This window comes from Bemisia tabaci, chromosome 8, assembly GCF_918797505.1.
Source record: "Bemisia tabaci chromosome 8, PGI_BMITA_v3".
NCBI lineage: Eukaryota > Metazoa > Arthropoda > Insecta > Hemiptera > Aleyrodidae > Bemisia > Bemisia tabaci.
In genome coordinates, this window is record NC_092800.1 from 44,903,488 (window position 1) to 44,923,990 (window position 20,503).

General features: G+C 38.6%; 1 protein-coding gene across 1 annotated transcript in view; it reads left to right on the forward strand.

Moving 5' to 3' along the window:
* The first annotated feature begins 365 nt into the window (after window positions 1–365).
* The window catches only part of LOC109040651 (ras-related protein Rap-1), a 95,633-nt gene continuing 75,495 nt past the window's right edge, over window positions 366–20,503 (forward strand). Inside the window, exon 1 of the mRNA XM_019056640.2 lies at window positions 366–1,254. The gene's annotated coding sequence lies outside the window, so the exon portion shown is untranslated. The remainder of the gene's footprint in view (window positions 1,255–20,503) is intronic.

The following is a 20,503-nucleotide window of genomic DNA, read 5'->3' on the forward strand; positions in this document are numbered from 1 at the left end:
GTCGATGGGAGAGGTCGGTTATGAACTCATGAATTTCTTTACTCAAATTGCAAATTTTTATGCTAACTTTGTCCATTAAATTTCAAGGGGTGTTTCTTAAATAAAATTTCAAGAGTAACCAATGGAACCAGTTTTAAAACCTCGATGTTCTGTTACAAAGGAGTTATATACACTTATAGAATTTCATAATTTTGTCCGACTCCCCCATCGACTCGATCCACTGTGCGACGTGGCGGCAACCCGGCTCGGGAAACTCCGCGCGAGCGGACGGGGGGCGGGGGGGCGGTGGTCGGGAGAGGGGGACGCCCAACCGGGGGGGGGAGGAGGGCGCTTTCCCGATGGGCGCGCGACTCTGCTCTCCCAGTTTCCCAGTTTCCGCAGCCGCTTTCGGGACTCGGTCGGCATTCGCGCTCCTGACCCCGTTACCGTCCCCTCGCTCGCGAAACCCGCTCCGAGCTCGGCGCACCTGTTGAGTAAGCCTCAATTAGTCCTGACCCACCTGTCGGCCCGCGCCCGGAAAACCGGTCGGAAAACCCGCACTCCCACGCCTTCACCGAAAACCGAGACCGGTTTCATCTCCGCTCTCCTTTTTCCCGGATCGCACGAGAGAAACGGAGACCTTGAACATTGTATTTAACCTCGAAATCGGCTCAGAATCGTCATCTTCGTGCATGCATTTCATGCGCTGTAAATAGACGTACAAGTTGTCGAATCGATAAAATCAAGCTCGGAATCAATACGATCGGAACGACTCGTGTTTAAGACGGCACTCAGTGTTCTTATCCCTAGATTTATTTTTATTCGTCATCTGATTGCAGGGACGCTGCCTTAAATGCAGAAATAAAGTGAGAACTTGGTGTAGTAATCTATAAAAAACAGTGGGGGAAAAATTGAAATTTAGTTCGTTCCGTTTGATGAATTTATACCGTAAAACATTTTTGGTTCATACTACGTGCTAGGGAAAGCTTGTACTCTCTTTGAAGTGTAAAGTACTGCTTGATTTTCTACGACTGTTAGTTTCATTTTAGTGTGATGGTATATTTGGGGTGATTCTTGCACCAAGTGGACAAATATTTAAAAAAATTCCTCTTAGAAAGTTACCCAGTTAAGCAGTTATTGTTTTTTTGCCTTATTTTTCCAATACCCATTAAAAGTTTTGTATCAGTGGAAAAGACTTTTTGAAACCATAAGTCGACAAGAATCCTCATTCAGTGACGATTTGCTGCTTAATGGAAGCAACTATAGTTCATCAATGTAAGTATTATGTACTTGTATGAGAATAACTATCTTAAACATATTTATAGGACATTATCCGTGAAGTTTCTGAAGTTTGCTTAAAAAATTTCTCTTATTACAAAAAAAAGTTATCATTGAATTTTTGTTCAGTCCATCTTATGCTTCTTATCTTGCATCATAAACCTGATGAAAGGGACCCTAGGATCACATTGTCTAGCTACACAAGCGGATCGCTTAGCAGCTACAGGATCAACTCTTGATGTAAAATTGTCCATTTTAAAGACAAATTTCAAATTTTTTAAGACAAATCGAACGAAATTCGCCCGTAGTTTTATTAATTGATGTAAAGTCTGCGAACTTTCCTGAATTTGCTTACATTTATTTCAATTTGTACACACAAACGTTATACTACCCCCTCTGCCCCTCTCATTGTGAAAATTCCATGATTGATCAATTTGCCTATCAATAAAAATTCTTGTGAAAGCCCCTGATCAATTTAGGTCTTAATTTAGGGCTGTAACATCTAATGTATCACAGATCATAGTAATCGATAATTAATAATCGATACTCACCATTGCTTCAATGGGGAAGATATCCATTGTCGATGATGCGCGCCTCGCCACCCAACAATACAAACCATGCCATACCTCCATGCCAAAGTGGGTCCCAAATCTAAACCATCATAATGGACCACTAGACAAGGTACGAATTTCAGCATTCTGATACATGCTTCTTAACCAAAATTTCACGTAAAACACGATACGCACAACGAAAATTACCGAAATTTACTCCTTACGAAGATATTCAATGATTCTTGGTGCTTGAATTGAAACCACCCGCTCATAAAAACGCAATGCTCTACGTGATTCACATCGCACGCTAAACGTTATCATGACAGTCTCTGCGATATTAAAATCTGGCAACCTCAATCTTGACGCTTTGGCTCATCCATAGCAAATTGCTAATAGTTTGAACAAATGAACATTTTTCGATTGAGAAGCTTGCTGAAACCGTTGTAGTGCGCGATTTGACGCACGTAGAGCTTTGAGTTTCTTGTGAGCGAGCAGTTCAAATAACTCGTAAACCAATATGAGAAATAAAAACGTTAATATCTTCGTTAGGAGTTAGTTGCAGTAATTTCGTTGTGGGAATCGTGTTTTACGTGAAATTCTGGTTAGGAAACATGTATCGGATTGCTTGAATTCGTACCTTGTCTAGTGGTCCATTGCAAGAATGATATTAAAATCCTGAACAGGGACGAAGAACACGAATAAGTAGGGACGGGAAAAACATCCGTAGGTGGGCCAAACATCCATCCTCTGACCTTTATCCAGTTGGTTTGGAATAAGTGATTCCGGAATAGCGGAACGAACGAGTATACATATTAATGAAAATATTTAGTCAAGGGATTTTGAATACCACGTAGGCAGTCGCGAACCTACCGCTTTGGCGGTACCCATATTTTGAAAAGATCCGCTCGCTTTTTTGGGATGAGCCCCTGAAAACCATCGTGTCCACGCGATTTGGAGCTTACGTAACATCGGACATGTTCCCTTTCAAGTTCATAATGTTCACGGGAATCACGCAAGTCGCGCGAATCTGCTTTGAAATGTATATCGGTGCCGCTTCCAGCGCGGCGCACGGTGGACCGAGTCAACAGGAAAAATGGGACAAAATCTGGCAACTTTGAAAGCGTTTATTATCGAAAATATGGAGTAAGAGAGTTCAAAAGTGGTTCCATTGGTTTTTCAATGATATTTCCTTTCAGAAACACCCCTTGAAATTGAATTTGTAACGATATATGTGTCGCAGGCAATTAGCGATCGTCGGCAGTTTGCAAGCTTTTACATTTTTTTCGATTTGAGTCAGCTTAACGAAGGCCTGATGCGTTAAGGCCTTCAAAAGCATGATCTCGTCTTGGAGCGCCTTCAATTTTTGTGATACTCAACGCTTTGTCGCGGTGTTAGTTTAGTTGCGTGACCCAACTGAACCCATTTAAGGTCATGGCTTCCCCCACACCCTCTCGTCAGTTCGCCTGTTGCCACCATTCTTGTATAAAGGGGAAAATATCCACTCTCACTAAAGGCAAAATAATCAGTACTTTAATCTGGTTCCTATATTTCTGAAATATATTCTTTTCTATTTATTCACTTATGGCTTTCAAATTGCCGGCGATTGCTAATTGCCTGAGACATATGTATCAAAATTTGAAATTTTAGCACAAAATTGCATGTCTGATCTCTTCTATACCTCGTTCCACTGTGCGGCGTACCCAAACGCCCCGAGCGTGTTCGATAGCTTGTAGAGTTAAGTGCATGGCCTGCAAAGGGCAGTCGGCCGAAGTTTAAAATGCGTGGGCAAGTAAATCGATAACTTTGATCCTCCCTAACCTCCTGCTCCGTCGGGAATCTTTCGGGCGATTTTCCACGTTGGAAAATCCGCGCTAACACGGAGACCGCTCCAGGAGCTTTGAGCTTTCATGCCTCCACAACCTCCGGCGCACTGTGGATCGAGCCAATTAGAGAGGTCGGACCACATGAAATTTTTGACTAAAACTGCAAATTTTGAAGTTAATTTCGTCACATTTTAAATTTAAAGGGGTGCTTTTAAAAAAAAAAATTTACGAGCAAACCAATGGAACCGCTTTTAGAAACTCGAAATTTTGTATACACAGAGTTATGAGCTTTTGAAGTTTCCAAATTTTGTTTGACCTCTCCTTTTGACTCCATTCACTGTGCGGCGCCTGAACGATGGTCATAACTTGCCCTTAATTCCTGATTTTTGCTTGAGCCCGGAGGTGTTTTGTCATTTGTTTTTATTGTACCCCCGGTGGTTGTAAGATAGTTGCATTTATGGGCTCTATTTTACGAGGGAGAACTACAATTGGAAACAAATTTAGAAAGTTATAGCCGGAACACGGTGCTCACTGTAGGCTGGCTATAACTTTCTAAATTTGTTTCCAATATTAAACAAACTGGTAAATCCAACACGTGGTGTTGGAAGAGCGCGCCATAAGCATATATCTGCACATATATATCTGCATAGTCACGTTCAGGCTTATCCTGGTTTTTAGTTACTGAAAAAATTATAGAAACGCCTTAAAATAATTGTAAGTTATGTTCATCCCGCCAAACATTTCCATATAAATATGAGCTGCCTAGCTAAAAATATAAACATTCGTCGCCTAAAGTAAAATGATGTCCCAAAAAATAGACGTCAACTAAAATTTATTGACATTAATTTAAAGTTCCTCCTCCCTTCAAGATTACTTTCGGAAAAACGAAAAATATAGACAAAATAAAATCCGATCTACCGGCCGCCTTGCGGCGGCGTATTCCACTGAGCCCGCAATAGCACAGCGCGCTCAAAAACTACGCTGCTCAACTCATACGGAGCTACTGTTCCTGGCGCATCTATAAAATTACTTATCTGCAGGCTGATTATTAAAATTGATGGAGGAATTGATAGACACCTTTTTTATGATTCTCTTTTATACTACCTTAATTTTCACCTCTCAAATTTTTTAATCACAGATGTTTTCACCTTTAGGCAAGTTCTCCTTCCCCCCTCCCTCAGGGGCCCTCCATCTTCGTCGGACACTTCTATCACCGCTTTCTGTCATAATTTATGGACCGCCGCTAAAATTTTCCTGGATCCATCAGCAAGCTCTGACCCAATTAAAGTGGGTGGAAGACAAGGAATATTCAAATAAGTTTGATAAAAAATCCCGAACAAAAGCGAAAAAGCAACAAGCATCCCTCGGAGGAGTTTAATTAACGGTCGTAAACCTTTGATTATTTAATGGATATGCTTTAAAACAGCCGCATTAAAATTCCGGGCGGGAAGTTATCATGGAACAAAGAGCCATCCATTGTCACTTGGCCTCGGGCATCCGCCCGCCACAAACGGTCAAAAGCAGGCATTAATGCGGCGCAGCGCGGGCGCGGCCGAGGTTATACAACACTCCGCGCATGGAGAGCCCTAGGTAACAGCCAGGCGCTTTGTCTCAAGGGCTACGGACGGAGGGAGGGGCATCGGAGGGATGAAAAGAGGGAATAAAATTATGGCTGATGCTCTGTAGATTATTGACTGCGAGCATTTTATGTGCACTTAGTGTGTTGTTTTGCCGTATACCACGCCGCGCCATTGCCACGTCTTCGGCGGTCTTCAAACTGCCCGCCACGGTCCAAGTAGGCCTTCAAATTTCAATATGCTTAAATAACGGGTCAGTGTCGCAGGCCACAGAATCGTGACTTAATTCTTCATTCTTGTAGAGTAGCTAAAAATAATAAGATTTTTTGAGCGCACTTCAGCTATGCATACACCACCTGCAAAAATGTCAAAGGAAATCGACACGCCCAGCGTGCATGGAGGCTATTTCACTTGTAATCTTCCGTCGCATTCTTACGGCGCAATGATACAACTATTTGAACTCTCCGGAATGCGTGAGGTATCACGCCGCATTTGAAGGCGTTTTCAAAACATCTACTTTCTATATTCAATATAACCGAGATATCGCGTTTTGAAATATTTGGTTTAAGACGTCATCCACCGCGGCGTATACCCTTAGTTTCTTCCACTTTGATTTCATTTATCAGGGAGGGAGATGCATATTTTTACTGATTACTCGATGTGAAGCTCGGATGAAAGCAAGGTTGATGAAACCAGGTTTCAGCACCGCGGTAGATGACGTCATACACCCCAATTTTCTACAGGGTGACATCTTGGCTGATATTGAACTAAGAGAGTTGCTTTTTAGACAGATCTTATTATATTTAGCTGATCTACAAGAATAAAGCATCAAAACACGATTCTGTGATCAGCGCAACTGATCCTTTTGTCAGCCGGCACTCGACCGTTCGAATTCTCCATTCCCCACATTGTCAAGAATACATCTCAGGATTTCTTTTCTGCGGAAGACTGTAATAAGTCCTGGGTACTTTAGCTTACACTGCACTATTACATCGATCATCAATTTTTAGAGACTCATCTTTAGATATGTTTCCACAATCAGAATGGGACATCGATGAGACTGTTGAATGTTGCCCATCGAAAGTAAGAGACGCCTCTTCTCTTTTATCACCATCAATCACGTACAGAGTATCAAATACATATCTTTCGATACTTTTACATTCGATCTATATACATATTAATCAAAAATTATTTTTGTAACTTTCAAGATGTTATAAACATGAAAAAAAAATATTTATATGAATATTTTTTTTAATATTTAAAATTTGAAAAGTTCTCTCGACCGGATGGCTCCCATATTTACATAATCAAAAAGTAGAGACACTTGTTAATTTTAATGAGAAGCACTCAACAGTCACATCGATGTCCCATTTTGATCGGCTTATTTTGATCTCGAAAACAAAGCCTTAAGAGTATTAAGATGGCTGTTGAAACACAGTTGCTGTTAGATGCCGAACAGTGCCGAACAATCAATTTTCCATGTAACAAATCCTATGATGTCAATTGAGTCTCTTCTCAGCACAAAATAAAAAGATTTATTCGAGTACGACTTTTTTGCTCTCAGTATTATAATACGAACATGGTTTTTGCTATGTTCATGGTTAATGTAATCAAAATTGATTACGTACAGCCGACCCATGATTTTTACCTCATTACTCAATATTCTTGGGTGAATTAAAGTTCGGTTAAATGAGTCCTTCGAGAAGGGATGCATAGGGGGTGGTTTATTGATGGCACTACTGTGACTATGTAAGTATTATGGTGCTGAATGGGTTATGAAGTTGACGCTGTTTCACACCTATGATACAATTGTTTTGAGAATTTTGAGACGAGATTGCGTAATTTTGATCAGAGGATGCATATTTTTGGTAGGATTTTCTTTTCAACTTCACGTCGTTTTATCATCACAAAAGATGCAAGATTTTACGTGAAATTTGACAAAATACTCGTCAAATACGATAAGACAGATTTAGAATAAAAATATTCATAAAACACTATGCCCAACGCTAAATTTATATAAGAATTGTTACCTTTAGGTCTTATTTCCATTTTTTCCATTTTGGAGCTACAGCCCCCCAGCAGTTCCAGTTGAAATTCCCGTCTCTCCTCTTTTTCTTGCTATATCCTCCATACATTTTTATTTACTGACCTCAATTACATTTTTTTACGAATGTCTGGCAACAGTATTGTGCCCGCCGCAAACCCCTAGAGGCTTGAGATAGAGGTGCGAGAGCCTTTGTGCCTCAATTATGGGAATTATGATGGTCCCCTATGATATATTGTTCGAGTCGCGCTATAAGCCGTTCAACTGGAACACGGCCAGAAATGGAGGCCGTTTTGTCGCGTTAAAATACAGAAGTTGAGATAAAATTATACTGCCGTTCTAAGGGAAAGCGGCGGATAAGCGTTTAAACGTCGCCAAAACTCGCTCGGTTAAATTTCCATTTTGAAATTTATAAATGTTTTTTATTCAAATTATCACGAATTTGACACTGAATGGGTCTGTTGTACATAAGGGATACAACCAAATAAATGTACTCTTTACGAGTAAAATCTCACAAAAATCAGGTCTGAAATCCATTCCTTAGCTCAGAATCTTCATAGATTGAAACACTTTTTTTTTTTTCAAGTTTCCCGCGTTTGCGGTCAGTTTTTTTCAGTCACCGCCGACCAAGCTTGCACAAGCAGATGAGTAAGAAAAATCAACCTGAGTAAACAAACGATATCAGTAACTGTATCTGTTGTATGATTTCAGTCGTTTCCAAGCGTTTGTTTCCTTTTTCATTATTTTGCAATGATAAGTCCTTTGAATCAATTGAAATCTTACGCACGGAGAGTTTATACCTAACAGTTCCTTGAGATTGTTTGTTTGTTTAGGTTAAGTCTCGCTCCGAGCAAACCTGATTGCTGGCCTCCAAGAAAAACCGACCACATATGTGGTAAATTTGAAAAGGCGTGTTACAAACTACGCATATTGCACCAAGGGGCGGATTTCAAACTTTTTTGGTGATGCAGGGTGGTTTTCGAGCGAATTTACCCTGACAAAGTTAATTCAGTTGTCTGTAACTATTGCGTGCAATAGACCCATTGCAAAGGATTTTTGTTGAAATATTCGAAGAGGAAGATTCACAGGTTTCAGAATACTCTTTCTTTACGGGATCCAATTCGGCAACGCGTTCGTGTGGCGTTTTTCCTTAGCACGCAGTATAAAGAGAGCATCCCGGGCAGACATCGATAAAGATTGTTCTGAAATGACAACCCCATTTATCTAAATCGATGTCAAAGCACGCGATAACCGTGAATGGTATTTATGTGTGTAGTCAGTAGAAGGTGCTAGTTGTTAGTCGTATATTTTGTGTGAGATGATGGAATTTTCATTAATAGTTGTTACTGATGGAATCAATCGCGCTCTTAACTTGATACACTGATTCCTTACTTTTTCGCTTACGCAGAGAAAGTTTAAATTATAATAATAATTTATATTAATAAAGTTAAAAGTTTAGAGGGAAAGTTAATCAAGTTTAAGAGGGAAAGAACAAATCGGCAATAAAACTAGAGGAAATCTTTTTGAATGCAGAATCACAAAATGTCCTCTTTTAGTCCATTTTTCAAAACGAAGAGTAGCTAACATTTGCCATGAAATTTTTTGGTTTACTCTTCTCGGGGAAAGACAATGGTATTAAGAAAATGATTTTAATTTATTACTCGATTCTTTAAATTTTAATATGTCAGAAAATCTCGGACGAAATGTTACAAATCACAATCTATTTCCTTTGCTCCATCGTTTTGCCAATTCTTTGATAATAATTCAAATTGCCAAACTATAAAATTTTGGTGATGCACAAGTCTCAAATTTGTTTACCAAACATCATTTTTTATGGATGTCAGCAAATTTCATGGAAAGTTTAAGGAGCATTCTTTTTGAGAAAGGGAAAAAAATAATTTGGACAATTTATTTTAAAACTAGCTGCTCAACTGTTGTTGAAGTGATAAATACTAAAACCGGAAGACAAAACGGCGTGAAAGTTTTTTCCTAGCTGGAAAGCGGCAATGAAAAAGTAAGTAAACCCTTACATCACTGACATTTCTGCAGCAACTGACTATTAACCCGTAGTTTCCGCTGCATTTCCTGGCATCCGGGAAAGTCCGTTAGTCCACGCATCTCTTCGAGCCGTCGATCCGTGACGCAGAAGATTAAGCGGAAAGTTAAAACTCGGGCAGTGGCGTAGCGTGCTTTGCGATACATCGATTGGTCTGCCATTCAAACCAATGAAAAAGGGTCGATAAAAAGGGTGCTCGCAACTAACACCTGATTAATCGATTCTTTGTCACAGCTTCAAGTGGAGAAATATCGATATTCGATCACTCATGCCACACCGCTGAACTCGGGTTACTTTTTATGGATTCGCGCAACGCTTTTACGCCCCAATTTCCATGCAACTACCCCGATTGTACTCATCGAATTGCGCGCTGAACGTCATCTAACCGCGCTCGCGAAAACACCTCTCGAAAATTAAAACCACCGCCGCTTCAGATTACAGAGCACGTAAAAAATTGTCGCTTTTTTCAACGATTTTTTCCTCTTGCACATTGTGTTTGCCCTTGTTCCATGTCGCTGCGGCTTGATTCGGTGGTGTCATAACTCATTTTCTGGTGTCGGAAGCCTAAGTTTCAGTGATATCACCTGTTGCATATTGACCTAACTGATGCACATGATACAGATGTGAGAAGTCACCGCATCGGAATGTTTCATTACTTTTTTAGATTTTTCAATTTTTTTTTTACGGGTCAGTGGCTCTAAACTCCTGTTTGTCAAAATTGAAATACTATTTTTTATACGATATATAGAAGTAAGATATCACCTGCACAACTTTTATTTACAATTTATCAATTCATCATTTAAAAAAAATTGTAAATATTACTTGTTTTGTTGTATTTCGAACTAAAGTATTTAATCTGTGAAGTGCATTTTGCGTAATATTAAAATAATTAAAATCAGGATGAAACAAACCGAAAAAAACCGAAAGTTGACCAAAGATGTGGAGGTGGACTGCATTGTAAATGCGTACCGTGTTCCTCCATGATGACCTTAAATATAGGAGCTTTGTGAGCTATAAAGTTGAATATTCTAAAAGTAACTTTTAGAATAATAATATCTTAATCAAATAATCACAAGGGACGCATCGCTAAGTGCAGTTAAAATACCGCATTAGAGATCCGTGATTTGGTAATTTCGCTTCTCGTCTTGTCATTTAAACACCGGCGCGGTCCAGCGAGCAGCGCAACATGTCCTTACCGGCATGGACAAGAAAAGCCAGAGCGCCTTCAATTTTTTCGCATGCAACACGCGCATCCATTAAGTACGAATAGTTGTATCCAGACGCCGTGATGAACTCTGCGTTTCACGCATCCATCGGCTGCAAAACTGAGGGAACTTGAGAACCATTCGATAATGAAGGTGGAATTTCCCCGCCACGAGTCTCGGTTTGCGACGTTGCAAACCTCTTGACACATTTTACTTTCCAAGGAAATTCTAATCAACGGTTTTGCTCAATATTGTTTGTTTTCCTTTGTTTTTTACAATATACATTATCATACAAATTTGGCTAAAGTAAGTTGAGCAGTATTTTCGCGAAAGGAAAAAAAACGCTTACAGATTTTTAAACCATCAGCAGACTTGAACACTGAAATTTTACGCGTAAGATAATTTACAGGATGTTGATGAGTAAAAATTTTACAAATTTGGCTGAAACTTCGAAACAGTATAAACAACATACACGATATACAGATAAAGAAAACAATTCAATGGATTTAACACCCTACAGTAAGAAGCCTTAATTAACCAGCGGGTTGATAGTTGAAGATAATAGACAAAGCTATGGACAAAGATAATACAGGAAGTATGGAGCGATCCTATTGATCAACATTGAATTTGTTTATCTAACCGTGGACGTAATTAACGTGTTTTTTTTTAAATTTTAAAATCAGCGCATATATACTTGTCGCACATTTTTTTAACATTATAAGTGCTAGATCAACATTCACTTTTTGAGCAACATTCAATTTTTTTCCGTGTGCCCATTGAGAAACGTCGCAACTTGGGGCACGCTTTTACCTCGGCAATTTGGGTAAGAATCCCCACTGCATCGGACCAAACTTTGAGAAAAAGCTCAATTTCACGAGCAAACTGGTGACGGGGTTGTTTGCACGGAATTCTCCACTCGTGCGACTGCGTTTTTTTAAGGGCGCAGGAGGAATTGGAGATCAAATCGCTCGAAGCCCTTGCAGCGAATTTAATTAACCCGCCTGAGTAAAAAGCGTCGCATGCAAATAACGAAACGTCGACGGATCGCCGGAGACCTCCAGATATACCTCGGTTCAGACGGGATTCTGAAAAGAGAATCGGCGTCGCTGCAAACAGCAAATCGTTGTTGTTCGCTGTCCCGAAAATTCGCCGATCGACGAGCACATCATCAGTGGGCCTCGAGTGGTTGAAAGCTCATTATGCCGAATTTACCGCTCCGTTGCGCAAAGATTTGGATGAGATCGAAAAAAATGGACGACACCTCAGTCATTCAGATATCTATGCAAACGAGATATCGACGGTGAAACTACCAAACCACGTATCTCGTTTGCGGTGTTTAAAAATCTACGCTCAAATTTTATTTTTTTGAAGTAGACCGAATCAATATCATCCCTTGAAATTTTCACGGAATTTTATCCGCACAAAGAGGAAAAATCACAGAAATTTTCAGGACTGGATGTTAAGTAGTTTTTCATTTAAAAAATAAAGTATGACAGGAAGTCTGCGCCCAGATAAGACAGGAATATTTAGCCAATATTTAAACAATATTGTTTTGGTATTTATGCAAACATTGGGCCAATATTGGTTAAATATTGAGCCAATGTTAAAAGTATACACCATCTTTCCTTTTGGCATAAATACTGTGCCAATACTTTGGCTGAGAATACTGTGCCAGTACTTCAAAGGGAAAGTATTTGGATATCAATATTGAGACAATACTACACCAATATTGAATCAATTTAGGGGTTCGCAGCTAGGGGATGGTGGAAAAGGGTTAATTGTGGAAATAATTTTAGAAACCATGAAAAATAAAAATAATGAAACCACTGGGATGTTATTGAATCGATTTTGCAGATTAGAAATTTTTCATCCACCTTGGGGATTGAACCCGGGACCTACCTAACACTAACCGACGACCCTACCGATTGAGCTTCACTAGACGATGTATTTTAGTGACTTAAAACCGGTATTTAACGTCGAGTTGGACGGGCAACTAGGATATTTTCCATCTGCCTGGATTTGTCCGTGTATTTATTTTACTTTTTACTTTACTATATTTTTTAAATTTATTTTATCGTTTTACTTTGTTTTATTTCCTTGCTGACTCTATTTTTTTCTTCACTCTATTTTTTTTTTTTTTCAAGCACTTCATTTTTTTTTCTTTAATTATTTACTTCTTATTCCTTTACTTTGTTTTGTTTTACTGTAATTTATTTTAATACTTCATCATAATTTTTTTGACTTCAGTTAATTCTTTAAATTCATTCTATTCTTTAACCTCATTTAGTTTTTTCCCTTATACTTTATTTTTTTCTTCATCTCAGTTTTTTTACTTCATCTCCTTGCTCCCTCTAATGTTTTACTTCAGTTTAGTCTTTGACTTCATTTTATTTATTTCTCTTCTTTTGTCTCTGTTATTCTATTATTTCCACCATTCTATTATTTTATTTATTTTTTTTCTCTTTAAATTTTTCATCGACATTCTGAGATGCATTTTGCATTTGATTGCAGTTTGATGTCTTCCTCATAAAGACTATGCAGGTGCGATTGCCATAATCTCACAGCTGCACAGCTACTAAGTGCAAGTTCTACAGGAGACCAATAAGCACACGAGATCAAGAATTTCTTCTTCAGTTGAATTTAAATGTTTCATTTGAAATTTGAAAAATAAAAAATAAACAACCAGATGTGAATGAATGATAACATTCTCATTCAATGATAATATTCACAACAGTACATGAACTACAAACGAAACAAAAAAAGAAATAAACTGAGATCACGCGCAAATACATTGAAAATGACCTCAAGGAGGTGGAAATTCAACAATTTCTTGGGAGGCAAAAAAATATATATTATATTATATTATATTAAATTTGACAACAACTGCAATAACCTTTATGAATAATAAGGTTGAAAATAATGGATAATTGTTCAGAAAGAACACATTTGAGCTACGTCTTAAATCTAAGCCTTATTATGTTTAATACTTTTCGTTATGGGCAGGCATTTAGTATGATGACTTATACCGATTAGGATATCGAAAATATTTTAAAAATATTTTGAATAGCAGTATTATTGTTTAAAATATTTTCAAAATATTTTGAAAATACTTACCAATGCATTACTGTCTTTTAAAATGTTTTTAAAATATATAATAAATATTTTGAATATAAATATTATATGTACTGATATTTTAAAAATACTCTCACGATATAAATTTTTACAGTATTGAAATACAAATATTTTGAAAATATTTTTATGATGTTTTGGGTAAACATATTATTTTTAAAAATACTAAATGATGATTCTTTAAATATTTTCTAAAAAAATAATTTTGATTATAATATTATCAAAATATTGTCAGTATTGTGTAAATATTGCGACAGTACTGACAATATTTGCCCAATATTGTAAAAATATTATGTCTTATCTGGGCGACGTCGCAAACCGAGATACGTGGTTTGGTAGTTTCACCGTCGATATATGTATGTAAAGTTTCTGCCGTTAAATGAGATAAACGTCAGGACAGTCGCATGAGATTTAATGATGAAGTTTTTGACCTAATTCGGAGCGCTTCTCTGTCGGTGTCAAACTAATTAGCGCAGAAAGAGGCACTTGTGACAAGGGAAAATAATCCCTCTGGAGAAAAAAAAGGACAAACTAAAACCAGGGGGTACGCCCCCTGGCAGCTATGTGGCCCAACCCCTTGAGGGTGCTCCGCATCATCAAAGGGCCACTTTGCGGCCCTCTCCTGTAGCTGCAGCGTTAATGAGATTCATATTTTCATCATAATATTTGATTAAAAAATCTCTGCAAAACTTTTATGACCGAAGTAGTCAGAGCCTAATGGACTGAGCTGAATGCAACGTTGCAAAGTTTCAAGTTGCAAAGAGCATCATTCAATAGTGTGTATTATTCAAATACACGTAAATGAGTTACTCGCCAGTATTCAAAGGCGAATTTCATTCTCGCATTTTCTATAATCGAAAGAAATTAATTGAATTTCAGGAATACAATTGCAGGAATAAAATTCCTTTTAAAAAGTTTCTCTTTTTTGAACCACCATTGTTTTACCCCTCAAAACAAGCAAGTGGGCCATAAAACCGGTAAAAAAGTAAAATTATTTGGCTTTCAGTTGCTTCATACATTTTTCATATTGAATTGCATGATAATTCAACGATTGATCCGTTTAAAATGAACATCTGATCCAAGGAGAAGAATCGGATTTGTGTTGTAAAATAAAAAGGACAAAATAATTTTAGAATTAGCAGCGATGAAATCCAATTAAAGATGCATCTCATAACTTATTACGCCCCTTTTGACTTGGAAACATCAAAGTATATACCTATGTTGGAGACGTTTTCTGCCCAATGAAAGGCCAAACTCATATCATAAAAGTTATGAATACCTTTCCTCTAGTTCCTCTACCTTTTTTCATAAATATCTTTCTTTCTTTTCGTTCCATCCTTCTTTCTTTCTTTCTTCTATATCTTCCGTCAATCGCATATTAGCGCCTACAAGACTGCGTGAATACTTCTTGCATTGCGCCAAACAGAGTGCGCCGTGCTGTCGCCGCGCCGGTCGGCGCAGAACGTAAATTAGCGCCTACAAGAGTGCATGGATACTTCAAGCATTGCGCCTAACTCAGTGGAGTAGTCGTCGGTTAGGCTGTTGAATTCGTTAGGTCCCACCGTTTACTTAATACCAGACGAGTGTAAAAAGAAATTTATTTTATAATAATTGTTAGTTGTAATATTATAAGGATAACTGGGAACCAAAGAAACTTCAGCTCGTATAGTCTTTGGATGTCTTTAAATATACTGAAAAGTGTGGGCGCCTACTAAACTTAGTGGAACCTCCTACAACGAAGCATAAATCCACAGAAGGCTCTTAAGGGGCCGAATAATAGCAGCGATAAATTTTGCGGTGAAGAGTTATCATCATTCGGAAGTTTTCACTCAGTGTGCTCCGAACACCAAGTTTGGCTTTCGGAACGTTTTCTAACGGAAATAATTTCTCTCGAAGTACACGTAGGATAACGTCGCCCATTGGCGTTGATGTGAAACAAAATATCTAACCCGTGCGGGAATTGCCCACTCAGTACTTACTGAATTCTGCTAGTTGCCAAACAATGAGTATGTACTACATAATTGGTTCTGAAGATCCGTGGCATGTGCATGTAAGTTAATGGATCATCCGCAATCAGGGTGACACGAAACGTAACGAAGAAATGAAAGATTGGAATTTCACTGAAATATTTCATGAAATTTCACGACACTATGAAATATTTCATATTTTTCAGCGGCTAGAGTATGCAACTCGCGCTCAAATGCACAAAAATAGAAGAAAGTCGCAATTTTTAAATTTTGCGAAACATGAAACGGAACTGGTATTTTTCGATATCCTTCATAAATTTCTGAAATTTCATGAAATATTTCATGTGTTTCAAGATTTTATTTTTCATGAAATTTTTCCATCTTGTCCGTAATGTTTCTCACAAGCCCTGTCGTTGGCTGTCAAATTCTGGTATTTTGACCCTATAATCCCGTGACTCTTAAAAACCCGTTTATCCATATATTTCGTTCAGGAGTTTATTTCTGAACTTCCCGCGGTATGAATCGCTTTTTATTTATGACTTCGAAGAAAAAACACGTGACATTTGCTTCTAACTCAGACTTTGCGTTATGACCCATTACGTTTTTCTTAAAAACTCCACCCTTGCTCACGCGGAGCTCCGGTGATTTTAAAATTGGGTGGCAACGCGGGTGAGCCTCGGTACCCCGAGGCGTGTCTCCTCCCTGGAGTAATTCGTTTTTAGTTTCGTCGCAGGTCGCGGGTCGCATAGTTCACCTTTCGTTTTAACAGCTGAGGTTTTATGGGCTCGACGTCGAACACGGCGAGCAAACATGCAGTTTATTCCGCTGTAATAAATGCTGCGTCGGCAATGAATATTATTCTCCGTTTCTGGGTCATGTCGCACAAAGGATCAAGTCAATAGAAGAGGTCGGACAAAATTTGGAAACTTTGAACGCTTATAACTTCGTTTATACAAAATTTTGAGGTCCTCAAAGCGGTTCCATTGGTTTCCTCGTGAAATTTTCCTTCACAAGCACCCCTTGAAATTCAAAATGTGACGAAATAAACATAAAATTTTGCAGTTGTAGTCAAAATTTCATGACCGACCTCTCTAATTAACTCGATCTACTGTGTGACGCTCCGTTCTCGGTCGTTCTTGTATCGGCACAGTGTTCCCCGTTCCGGTTCCAGTGGCGTGGTGTTCATTACGATATATCGAATAGTCTGCCATTTAAACCTATGGAAAAGGATCGATGATAAGGATCTTCGTAACGAACACCTTAATAATCGATTCTTAACCATTGCTTCAAATGAGGAAATATCGACAATCGATCATTCACGCCTGGCCACTCTCTGGTCCAAGGACTGGTCCCGTTCCGGGGGTCGGGGGTTCTGTTGGAAATATGTCCCCGCGCTAATGGGAGGCACGTATGGAATTTTAACGCTGTGTCCACGTGCATCGTTGCCAGATAGTGAAAAGATGAGAACTTTAAAAGTTTATACTCCAAGTTAAAATATCCCTAATTAATCCCACAATTTTGCAGTATTGTCGACGCGGCTCTTGAATCGCAACTTCCGACTTTAAAACCATGCCAGCGTAAAGTACAACCGTCGTTTGGTGACTTAGTTTTCAAATGCATGGAAATAACCAAGAGGGTCGTTACTGCATATGGATTACATTTTGCAAAAAGGAGCCACTATTTCTTGTCCATTTTATAGACAACATACATGGCATTGGTTTCCTTCTGCAGATATGTGATTTTATGGAAGTTTACATGTGTTCTCACGGGACCCATTAAATTAACACTTGCTCCGGGATAATGGAGGCTTTTCTCGTGTTTAGCTCACCCAAAAGTTTCCATATGTGAGTGAAGTTTCTTGACTTTTCGGCTCACCCAGCAAATTTTGTATCATGCATGAATGCATCAACTGGACCACGTTGAATAGAAGGGAACCAAGCTACATCAGCTATCGCCAAATTTAATTGGGCAGTTCAATTTTTTACATAAAAATTGTTGTGCAGATTTTCGTACAAATTTCGGTGAATTTTTTCCATGGTAAGAAGTAAATTCTCTAAAATTTTTAGAATAATCCGTACAAACGTTCTCTCGTAAAAAATGAAATTGTTTAGTTAAATTTGGCAATAGGTGATGTGGCTTGCTGCCTTTCTACTAAACGCGGTCTATAAAGTAATTAAAGCCAATTAAATATTGACCTAGGATTTGACCTACATGTTTTATTCACGCTTTGCAGAAATTAATCCATCTCGGGCTTTCGGGTTGTCTCGCAAGAGTGCAGTCTGAAAGAATCATCGTATTTTTACTTGAACATTCAATTTTTCCTGATTTTTTCTCCAAAGGGAAAATGTTTTTTCATTGCTTTCACTGATAAAAAAAAAACCTCTTGGTTCAAGAGTGCAGTTTCTTGTCGGCGGATTTAAGAGTCTTGAGCTCTTGTTTCAAGCGGATTTTGCACTGATTCAATTCACGTGGAAACTGAATCAATGCAAAATCCGCTTGAAACAAGAGTTCAAGACTCTTAAATCCGGCGACGAGAAACTGCACTCTTAAGTCAATGCAACGCGGCATTGGTCCAAGAGGTTTTTTTTTTTTTTTACCAGTGTTGGGCAATTTAATTTTTTACATGAAAATGATCGTGCGGATTTTTTTGCAAATTTCAGTGAACTTTCTCCAAATTACGAGGCAAATGTTTTTATAATCTTCAAAGGAATCCGCACAAACGTTCTCTCGTAAAAAATTAAATTGCCCAGTTGAATTTGGCAATATCTGACATGGCTTGGTTCCTTTCCGTTAAACTCGGTCCATATGTGAGAGAAGTTCATTGACTCTCGGACTCATCCAGCACATTTTTCATCATTAAAGAATGCATCAACTGTCCGACACTTCCAAAGCGTCCATCGTTTAGATGAAACGCTCAGCGCTTATTATTCGCTCAAACGGCCCCTGTAAAGTTCGCGCACAGCCGAACGGATCGATGAATCGTCTAGCTCTAGCCCGGCGCTCCTTTAGAGAAAGGAGTTTTCGTAGGGAGCACCGGGTGAGCATGCACACTGCGGCGGAATTTCACGTTTCCCCGTAGATCAAATTGATACCGGGCGGAAAAAATGATTGATTTATTTACATGCCCGCGCGCAGAACCCCGGCGCGTGCAAATAAAATCAATCATTTCAACCGCGATTAAATTTCCACCGCGAGTCGTATAAAAAACAGGGGCCCGCGTTGCCCGAGTAACCGGTAATTTTTGGAAATTGGGGGAGTCTTTTTTTTTATCGAGGTCTAAATTTAGATCGGGTTCAACAGACAGGAGCCCACGCATCATTATTCTTGAACACGACAGTCACAGAGAACATTCATGAATGCCAACTGCCAGGTAAACACCTGCTGGTATAACGGCTGCGATGAAGGGTAGCCCCACTCTAAGAAGAGGCCATACCTTCTTCTTGAAACTCCCAGATGATCTAAAGAATATTTGTGATGCAAAACATTTTAAAGGTAAATTATGAGAATATCTAATTATCGGCGAGTACTATGAAATTAATGAGTATATTCAGGATTGAATCTTAGTTTGACCTACTACTATGTGATTTAATTCTTTTCCCTACTTGATAAATGTATTAAAAAATTAATGTAAAACTTGACATATTTGTATTAGCCTTTTTGTGCAGAAACAAACAAACAAACAAATAAATAAATGAAGTTATCCCAAGTCCACGGTCAACTGCCGATCTAATGATAAAACAATCCACCATTCGTATACGGGTACATGGATTTAATATATCTCTGATTTCAGGACATGTTATCTTCCCGTAAAGAATCACAAACGCCAGGCGGGGTTTCAAAATTTTCGCCGCCATTTTAATTTTTTACGCATAAATTGTTGGTTGAAATTGTTTAAAAATTTCACTGAATTTTACACAAAGCACAAAGAAAATTCAGTGAAATTTTCGAACAGCCTCGTAGAACAATACGTCAGTTACATTGGTCACAAAATCGTGTTTTGATGATTGGTTTTTGTAGATTAGTCAAAAATAATAAGATCTGTCCAAACCGCAACGTTCTACGTTCAATATTAACCGAAATATGGCGCTTTGAAAAGTCCGAATTTTGACGTCATCCATACCGCGGTAGTGACATATGCTTGGTTTCTTCCACCTTCCTTTCATCCGAGTTTCACGTTGAGTAACTATTGCAAATGTGTGTCTCTCTAACTGATGAAAGCAAGGTGGAAGAAACCAGGGGTGTCTCTACCGCGGTAGATGACGTCAGAAACCCGACTTTTCAAGGGGCAATATCTGGTTAATATTGAACGTTGATAGTTGCTGTTTGGACAGATCTTATTATTTTTAACTAATCTTCAAGAATCAAGCGTCAAAACACGGTTCTGCGACTAGCGCAACTGATCTATTCTGTAAAAAATTAAAATGACAAGACGGCGGAAATTTTGAACCGTCGCATGGCGCTTGTGATACCTCGGCCGGAAGTTGACGATGTATTGAATAGAAGTCACTCTTTGGTGTAGTAGCGATGTAACACATTAACATTGAAAATCGATGTTTTCCGGTTCAAGTAATCGAAGTGTATGGGCACAAGAACCGAACTTCAGTGTAACTAACTGGAATTCGGTTTTGAAAATTGTGCACTACGGTTGCCTGAGCCAGAAAGGTTCAGTGTCCATAGCCGAACTCTCTCAGTGTATCACAACGATATAAAAACTATGGACTGGTGGTGGCCTACAAAAAAACGTAACACACATGGAGTGGTCGTTCAATAGGCGGGCGGGGAGTGGAAATGTCCGAGTGCTATCTTCTTCATGACCTCAAATACATGGAATCTTACGGAAGTTTTTAGAATAAATGATTTGAAAATTTCATCGTAAACGCACTTGATGAATGGC